This window comes from Marmota marmota, unplaced genomic scaffold, assembly GCF_001458135.2.
Source record: "Marmota marmota marmota unplaced genomic scaffold, marMar, whole genome shotgun sequence".
In the NCBI taxonomy this organism is placed as follows: Eukaryota; Metazoa; Chordata; class Mammalia; order Rodentia; family Sciuridae; genus Marmota; species Marmota marmota.
Window position 1 is genome coordinate 3,142,679 of NW_025999891.1, and position 10,330 is coordinate 3,153,008.

Consider the following 10,330-nt stretch of genomic DNA (forward strand, 5'->3'; position numbering starts at 1 on the left):
AATCCACTGAAGAGAAACTAGGAAAACCACCCCAATAGACAATACAATAGACTTTAAAAAAATACTTGGGAATAAAGTTAATGAAAGAGGTGAAAGACCTCTACAATGAAAACTACAACATGCTAAAGAAAGAAATTAAAGGACACCTAAGAAGAGGAAAAGATCTCCCTTATTCTTGGATAGGCAGAATTAATATCAAAATGACCATAAAACCAAAAACACTATACAGATTCAATGCAATCCCAATGAAAATCTCAATGACATTCCTTATAGAAATAGAAGAAGCAATCATGAAATTCATCTGGAAAAATAAGAGACCCAGAATAGCCAAAGCAATCTTTAGCAAGAAGAGTGAAGCTGGTGGCATTACTATTACAGACCTTAAACTATACTACAGAGCAATATTAACAAAAGCAGCATGGTATTGGCACCAAAACAGACTGGAAGACCAATGGTACAGAACAGAGAACACAGATTCTAACCCATATAACTATAGTTGTCTTATATTAGACAAAGGCACCAAAAAACGTTCATTGGAAAAAAGATAGCCTCTTCAACAAATGGTGCTGGGAAAACTGGAAATCCTCATGTAACAAAATGAAATTAAACCTCTATCTCTTACCATGAGCAAAACTCAACTTAAAGTGCCTCAAGGACCTAGGAATTAAACCAGAGATAGACCTTGCGCCTAATGGAAGAAAAAATAGGCCCAAATCTCCATCATATCGTATTAGGCCCCAACTTTCTTAACAAGACTCCTATAGCACAAGAATTAATAAATGGGATGGATTCAAACTAAAAAGCTTCTTGTCAGCAAAAGGAACAATCAGTGAGATGAATAGAGAGACTACAGAATAGGAGCAAATCTTTACCACAAGCACATCAGAGCACTAATGCAATGATTATTGCAAGATTTAAGAGCCATTAATAATGAGATGGTTATTATGGGACCTGCTCAATCAGGGATTCCTCAATTGTCTGCTTTGCCAAAAACCTGGTATGTTTTAGTTATAGATATTAAAGATTGTTTTTTTTCAATTCCAATTCATCCTGAGGATAGTCCACGTTTTGCATTTACTATCCCTGCACTGAATCATGAAGGTCCTGATCAGAGATATGAATGGAAAGTACTCCCTCAAGGGATGGCTAACAGCCCAACTATGTGTCAAATTTATGTTAACAAAGTAATCCAGCCACTTAGAAATCAAAATCCTGAACTACAAGTATTTCACTATATGGATGATGTATTATTAGCACACAAAGATAAAAACACATTGCTAGAATGTTATGCCACACTTACAAACTTATTAAAAAATTATAATCTAGAGATAGCAATAGATAAAGTACAATTAAATTTTCCAATTAATTATTTAGGAGTTCTATTATCCTCAACCATGGTCCGTCCACCAAAAATTCAAATACGAGTAGATCAACTCAAATCACTTAATGACTTTCAAAAGTTATTAGGAGACATAAATTGGATAAGGCCTTATTTAGGTATACCAACAGGAGAGTTGGGACCTTTATTTGATATCCTAAAAGGTCCATCAGATCCAAATTCACCCCGAATGTTAACGCCTGAAGCAAGAAAGGCATTAAAAATCATTGAAACATATATGGAAAATATGCATTTGGATAGAATTGATATAAGTTTGCCTTTATTATTTATTGTACTACCAACAAAAAATATTCCTACAGGAGTATTTTGGCAAGAAGGTCCATTATTATGGATACATTTATCTTATTCTCCTAACACTATTCTTACTAGGTATCCTGAGGCTGTAGGACAATTAATACTCAAAGGAATAAAAGCAGCAAAGGGAGTGTTTGGAATTTCTCCCAATAAAATTATTACTCCATATACTATGAATCAAATTGATGAGTTAGCTAATGAGTTAAATACTTGGGCAATAATCATGTGCAAATCTAATGTTTCATTTGATAACCACTTACCATCTAATCCTTTATTGTCTTTTTGGTCATTGCATCCTGTAATTTTTCCAAAAATGACAAGAAAAACACCTATCATGAATGCTCCAAATATATTCACTGATGGGTCAAATAATGGTACAGCAGCAGTAGTTACCCCTGATCAAACTTTTACATTTTTAGTACCCAAACAATCAGCTCAAAAGGTAGAGCTTAATGCAGTTTTACAAGCTTTTGTGATGTTTAAAGATTCTGTATTTAATTTATTTTCTGATAGTCAGTATGTAGTTAATGCTATAGTATCTCTTGAAGATGCTGGTAGGATTTCCCCTTCTTCTACTGTTTTCTCTTTGCTTTCCACTATACAAAGTCTAATCTGGGACAGAAAAGATCCATTCTTTATAGGACATATCAGGGCACATACAGGATTGCCTGGAGCCCTTAGTTTGGGCAATGATTTAGCAGATAAAACTACACATGACATACATATTTTCTCTACACTAGAAGAAGCTATAAATTTTCATAAAAAGTTCCATGTCAATGCTAATACTTTACAAAAGCGTTTTAAAATAACTAAGGAACAAGCTAGACAAATAATAAAACAATGTCAAAATTGTGTGACCTTTTTACCACAAGTTAATCTTGGAGTCAATCCTAGAGGATTGATACCTAACCATATTTGGCAGATGGACGTCACACACTTGCCAGAATTTGGAAAATTAAAATATTTGCATGTTACAGTTGATACTTCTTCTGGATTTTTGATGGGCTCCCTTCATGCCGGAGAAAAAACTAAAGATGTTATAGCTCATTGCTTACAAAATTTTGCCACTGTGGGTGTTCCAAAACAGTTAAAAACAGATAATGCCCCTGGTTATACTTCTACCTCTTTTAAACAATTTTGCTCAACATTTGGCATTACTCATATAACAGGAATCCCATACAATCCACAGGGACAAGGCATAGTTGAAAGAGCTCATCAAACTATTAAAATGTACTTATTAAAGCAAAAAGAAGGAATTGGGAAGGGGTATATATTCCCCAAAGATAAACTTAAAATAACCCTTTTTACTCTAAACTTTTTAAATTTGGATTCATCAGGACTTAGTGCTGCGGAAAGGCATATGTGTCCAAAAAATGTACATAAGCCCAAGGTACTTTGGAAGGATATTCTAACAGGACAATGGAAAGGTCCTGACCCAGTAATTGTCTGGAGTCGGGGGTCTGTTTGTGTGTTTCCACAGGGAGAACAGCAGCCGATTTGGATTCCAGAGAGATTAACCAAGGTCCTGACCCAGTGATTGTCTGGAGTCGGGAGTCTGTTTATGTGTTTCCACAGGGAGAACAGCAGCCGATTTGGATTCCAGAAAGATTAACTAAAGCGATTTCTACAGACCAAAAAGAAGATGATTTGGCTCAAATCCATAACAACTGATATCCAAAACTCCAGTTTGGCTATTCTTACATCTGCAACAGAACCAGGATGCTTTTTTCAATATCTATTTTATTATTGCCCTTTGCCATATCATGAAGTTCTATTTTGTTTTTTGAGCTCATACAGACCTAGGTTAATGTTTTGCTGATCAGTTCTATTTTTTGACTATAGAGTTTTTAAACATTGCAATGGAGATTTCACCTGTAAAAAGTTATAAGGCCTTTACTATAATGTTATGTGTTGTATGTATTATATTATGTGTGCACACTTGTGTTTTGTGTTATATGTTTGAATGTATGTATGTCCATATATCATATATGATGAGCGCTCATGATAAAATGGATCCAAATATTTTTTTTTAATTCACGTGATTTAAATGGTTTAATTTAATTGGGTAAACAGCTGTTAAAGATTGTTTTAATATGTGAACACAAAAGAAGGTTAACAGATCTGTTTGTTTACTTTCACCTTTCCTTTTCATTATATTTAATAATTCTCTTAAAGATAATGTAAATTGTTAAGAAAATTGTTTTCTTTTAGTGCCTTCTGTAATGTTACATAATTTTTTCTTTAGCCATTATTGCCAGAATTCCTATCTTCATCCCAGTGCTGGTGAAGTCAAAGATAAAACCAATCTACAGCTTCTACAATAGCCATCACTGAACTGCTTGCAGAACTTGCCTGGACACATTGTGAGCTCACCTGTATGCATTGTGAACTATCTGTTGGTGCAGCGACTTGTGGTAGTGTTGGGGTATTTTTGCTGATGATGTCATCGGTGGTACAATTTTTCCAAAAGGAGCCGTCAATTGGCTTGGTGTATCTTCCTCCCTTCTGCTTGTCATGATCGTCCAGCTAAAATTTGGGGGCCAACAGAGGTGAGGCAAAGAACCTCACCCCCCCGCTGGTACAAAGACCTCTCCACAGGTGTGGCTGTATACTGGACCGGTAGTCAGTGATGGGTAAGATCCAATTGCAATGGTACCAACCTAATGGGTAAGGACCATATGTACTATTGGACAACCTAAGGCAGGCACGGTCCCTAAGCCACATGCTTGTTGTTTAAACAGAGAGGGGGAGATGTTGAGAGCCACAGCCGAAGGGGCCCCAGCAAACTTCCAGCTGCCGGCTGATGATTGGCTCACAGTGGCCCCAGCAACATCTAGCTGATTGGGTCCTCTGCGGTGATGCTCATTGGAGATGCTCATTGAGCTGTTTTCCCGCCCTTTCAGACTGCCAGCTGATGATTGGCTCACAGCGGCCCCAGCAACATCTAGCTGATTGGTTCCTCTGCGGTGATGCTCATTGGGCTGTTTCCCTGCCCTTTCAGTCCACGGAGCTGCTCATTGGGGGACTTTTTTGGCTCCGCCCACGCAACCCAGCCAATCAGCCTCAAGAGCAGGAGGATGGGGGGAGGTGGTGAGGCTTGTGGTTGAGAGAGAGGCTTGTGGGAAGCCGGTGGTGGCAGTTGGGGCTCTGAGGGTTTTTCCTGAGGAGCTGTTTTGTTTGGCGTGTGTGGTTCTAAAAATAAAGTTAGTTTCTTTTGACAAGTGGCTCCTGATTGTGCCCAGCCAGACTGCGGCACACTAATCTCTAGGATATATAAAGCACTCAAAAAACTTAACACCGAAAAAAAAAATAACCCAATCAATAAATGGGCCAAGGAACTGAACAGACACTTCTCAGAAGAGGATATACAATCAAATCAACAAACATATGAAAAAATGTTCAACATCTCTAGCAATTAGAGAAATGAACATCAAAACTAAGTTTTCATCTCATTCTACTCAGAAAGGTAGCTATCAAGAATACAAACAATAAGTGTTGGTGAGGATGTGGGGAAAAAGGCACACACACTTATACGTTGCTGGTGGGACTGCAAATTGATGCAGTCAATATGGAAAACAGTATGGAGATTCCTTGGAAACCTTGGAGAGGAACCACTATTTGACTTACTTATCCCACTCCTCGGTTTATACCCAAAGGACTTAAAAACAGCATACTACAGGGACACAGCCATATCGATGTTTATAGCAGCATAATTCACAATAGCTAAATTATGGAACCAATCTAGATGCCCTTCAGTAGATGAATGGATAGGGAAACTTTGGTATATATACACAATGGAACATTACTCGCCATTTAAAGAGAATAAAATCATGGCATTTGCAGATAAATGGATGAAGTTGGAGAATATAATGCTAAGTAAAGCAAGCCAATCCCCCCAAAACAAAGGCCAAATGTTTTCTTTGATATGAGGATGCTGACTCATAGTGGTGATGTGGAGGGGAGCCTGGGAGGAATGGAGGAACTTTAGATAGGGCAAAGCGGAGGGAGGGGAAAGGAGAAGACAAAGGAGTAGGAACAATGGTGGAATGAGTTAGACATCTTTACCCTAAGTACATGTATGAGACATGAATGGTGTGAAAATACTTTGTGTACAACCAGTGACTTGAAAAATTGTGCTCTATATGTGTAATATGAAATGAGTTGCATTCTGCCATCATATATTACAAATTAGAATAAATAATTTAGTAAAAAAAAGAATGACAATCAAGAATATAAATAACAGCTAGGTGTGGTGGCATACATCTATAATCTCAGTGGCTCGGGAGGCTGAGACAGGAGGATCACGAGTTCAAAGCCAGCCTCAGCAAAAGCGAGGTGCTAAGGAGATCCAGAGAGCAGCCCATTCTGCGTTGGAGTTCCTTATTCACAAAAGCATGGCTCCATAGCCCAACATCAGGGTACATATAGGCTTGAGGCTGCCACCACCACGAGACTGGGATATCGCCACTTCCATCAAGGGTCAACAATAAGAAATTGGTAAGCCCTCATCAAGGTCCCTGTGGGCCTGGCTGCACCAGAGATATCTCTACTAGGGGTGCTAACAGTTATCCTGTTGCTGAGGTAACAGGAAGTCTTAAATGGGGTTGCCTATCTCTTGTTTCTCCTACTAACACCAACTTCTTATGATGACCCTCTCTAGTCACATAATACCTCCATATTCTAACGTCCTACCTCATAAACATCTCATCCAACCCCCTAAACCCCTCTCTACCATTAGAAACTGTAAACATTACGCAAACCTATTGACTATATGGTTGAAGATAACCAAACTCATCATTTCTGATTATAGTGACAAAACTGTAAAAGTAAAAATAGAAGCTAACTGATGGCTGCACGTTGGGTACATTGAGTGCTGTAATATTGATCTCTCCCTTAAAAGTGAGGTATTGGTAAACTGTAGGGACACTATAAGACAATAGGGAAGAAGCTAAAATACCTCAGATCTATACTGCAAGAGAGGAAGACACATAGACATCATGAAAAAACAAGGGAGGAAAGTGCCCCAAACAATACTACCAATAGAATCCACAGATAGCATAGTAGGTAAAATGTCAAGAGAAGGAGTTCAAAATATACAAAACTAAAATGATTTGGGAATTAAAGAAAGAACTAAGTGAGCAGATACAGGCAAAAATTGATCACTCCAACAAAGACATAAGAGCAAATACAGGTTGCAAGAGATTACTTCAAGAAAGAGATAGAGATACTGAAAAAAAAAAAAATAGAAATCCTCAAAATGAAAGAAACAATAAGCCAAATAACAAACTCAATAGATAGCATCACCAACAACTAGATCACTTGGAAGACAGGACATTAGACAATGAAGACAAAATAAACAATGTTGAAAATAAAGTTGACCTCACAGTGAAGATGGTAAGAAACCCTGAAAAAATATTCAAGAATTGTGGGATACCACCAAAGACCAAATTTAAAATCTATTGGGATAGAGGACGTTTCAGAGATACAAACCAAAGGAATGCACAACCTCTTCAATGAAATAATATCAGAAAATTTCCCAAGCATGAAGAATGAACTGGAAAATCAAATACCAGAGGCCTATAGGACACCAAATGTACAAGATTACAACAGATCGACACCAAAACACATTATAATGAAAATGCCTAGCATACAGAATAAGGATAGAATTTTAAAGGCTGCAAGAGAGAAAAATCAGATTATCTATAAGGGAAGACCAATTCGGATCTCAGCAGATTTTTCAACCCAGACTCTCAAAGCCAGGAGATCCTGAAACAACATATACCAAGCTCTAAAAGATAATGGATGCCAACCAAGAACCTTATATTCAGCAAAATTAAGCTTCAAATTTGATGAAATAAAAACCTCCCATGATAAACAGAAGCTAAAAGAATTTACAGCAAGAAAGCCTGCTCTACTAGAACATTCTTGGCAAAATATTCCACAAGGAGGAAATGAAAAACAACCATGAAAATCTTCAAAGGGAAGAATTACCATAAAGGAAAAACAAACCAAAGGAGAAACCAAGTCAAGCTAAATACCAAAAATAAACAAAAATGACTGGTAATACAATTAATGTCTCTTTCAACTCTTTTTGATAAATTTTTATACATAAAAATTTTAACTACAGGGGATGGGGATGTGGCTCAAGTGGTAGTGCGCTCGCCTGGCATGCGTGGGGCCCTAGGTTCGATCCTCAGCACCACATAAAAATAAAATAAAGATGTTGTGGCCACCGAAAACTAAAAAATAAATATTAAAAAAATTCTCTCTTAAAAAAAATGTTAACTACAATATTATCTAATTTTTCAGGTTTTTGTTTATTTTGTATTTTTTTGTTTTCCATTTCTCTTTACAAAGTTACACAAATATTTTCCTTAAAGGTTTTAGCATTTTATATATCTTAATATATAATTAATCTGGTATGTGTATATACATTGTCTGTGATATGAGGTATATTTCTTTCTTATAATTAAAAAACCATTATTCAAGATTAAGGGATGTGGGCTGGGGATGTGGCTCAAGCGGTGGTGTGCTCACCTGGCATGTGCAGGGCGCTGGGTTCGATCCTCGGCGCCACATAAAAATAAAATAAAGATGTGTCCACTGAAAACTAAAAAAAATAAATAAAAATGTTTTTAAAAAGATTCAAGGATGAAAAAGATCAATCAGGGTAATAATAAAGTATTTATAAAGGTAAGGGCAAGATCAAGGGAAACCAATAAATTTTGTGAAGCACCTTTTTTTCCCATAGACTTGTAGAGGTAGGAGGTGAAAAAAGAGAGAGCCATTATGAAAACCTTGTAGGAGAAGGCAAACTAACTGAAGTTATTCTCACCCAAAGCATGAAGAAACCAACTCACAGTCTTATAGGGAGGAATAAAGCAACTTGCTCTACTTGTTTATTCTAAGCTCATCCCTTTGGTGTCCCTTTCTGACAGGCCTCAACAAGAAACCACATAACAAGGGGACTTATCATGCAGCATATACCATATGTCTCACCAAAAGGTGAAAGATTGAGAAAAAAGTCAATATGGCAGCCACTGGTTACATGAGGCTACTAAGTATTTGAAATGTGTCTAGTCTGAGTTGAGGTATGCTATGTGTTAAATAGGCATTATATTCCAAAAAATTACTAGGACAAACAAAATGAACATGAAATATCTTATTAACAATTATTTTCTTTGCAAATTATGTTGGTTATCCATTGGGTTAAATAAAAATATATTAAAATTAATTTCTCTATTTTTAAAAAAATAACAAGGTAACAATCTATATCTTGACTGTATATTCATATATATGTTGTCATTTTTTATATTTGTGTTGTCAAAATTCATATAACTATAAAACTAAATAGGGCAAATTGTACCATGTATAAATTATATCTCAACAAACATGACTTTTGAAAAGAAATCTAGTTCATGAAATATTTTAACAGTATTGGGCACATACTAACTACCTAATAAATAATGACTATTATTATGATTCATTAAAACAACCAGCATCAGGCTGTTTCATAGTAGGGTGGGGAGGGGTAGCATATAGACAAACTTTAGCTTAGGGCAAAGGGGTGGGAGGCGACGGGAGAGGGCATGGGGTTAGAAATTATGGTGGAATGAGATGGACATCATTATCCAAAGTACATGTATGAAGACATGAATGGTATGAATATACTCTGTATACAACCAAAGATATGAAAAGTTGTGCTCTATATGTAATATGAATTATAATTCATTTTGCTGTCATATATAATAGAATTAAAAAAAAAAAAAAGCAAGCAAGGTGCTAAGCAGCTCAGTGAGACCCTGTCTCTAATAAAATACATAGGGTTGGGGATGAGGCTTAGTGGTCGAGTGTCCCCAAGTTCAATCCCCGGTACCAAAATAAAATAAAATAATACAAATAACAAGAGTCAGGCAGTAGCACAGGTCTGTAATCCCAGTGACTCAGGAGGCTAAGACCAAAGGATTTGAAGTTTAAGGCCATCTTAGATCCAAAATAAAAAATAAAAAGGGTTGGGGATATAGTTCAGTGGCAGAGGGCTCCTGGGTTCAATCCCCAGGACCACCAAAACAAATAAACACCTCACAAAACACAATACAAAAAGAATGCAAATAACAATATTGGCAAGGATGTAGGGAAATACACTTGGTATACTCATGAATATTTTTGATGAGATTGCAACCATTTTGGAAAATAGTATGGAGATTCCTTAAAAGACTAGAAATGGAACCACCGTATGACCTGGCTAACCCACTCCTTAGTATTTACCCAAAATAACTAAAAGCAGCGTATTACGGTGATACATGCATACCAATGTTTATAGCAGCACAATTCACAATAGCCAAGTTATAGAAGTAACCTGGGTATCTATTAACATACAAATGGATAAAGAAAATGTGGTGTATATATATACATAATGGAGTTTTACTCAGCCATAAAGAATGAAACTGTCATTGTTGGTACATGGAACTGGAGAACATCATACCAAGTGAAATAAGCCAGGAAAGTCAAGGGTTATGATAGAGTGCTTGCCTTGCACATGTGAGGCACTGGGTTCCATCCTCAGCACCACATAAAAATAAAATAAAGTGTCCAGCTACAAAAAAAAAAAAAAAAAAAAAAAAAAAAAAAAAAAAA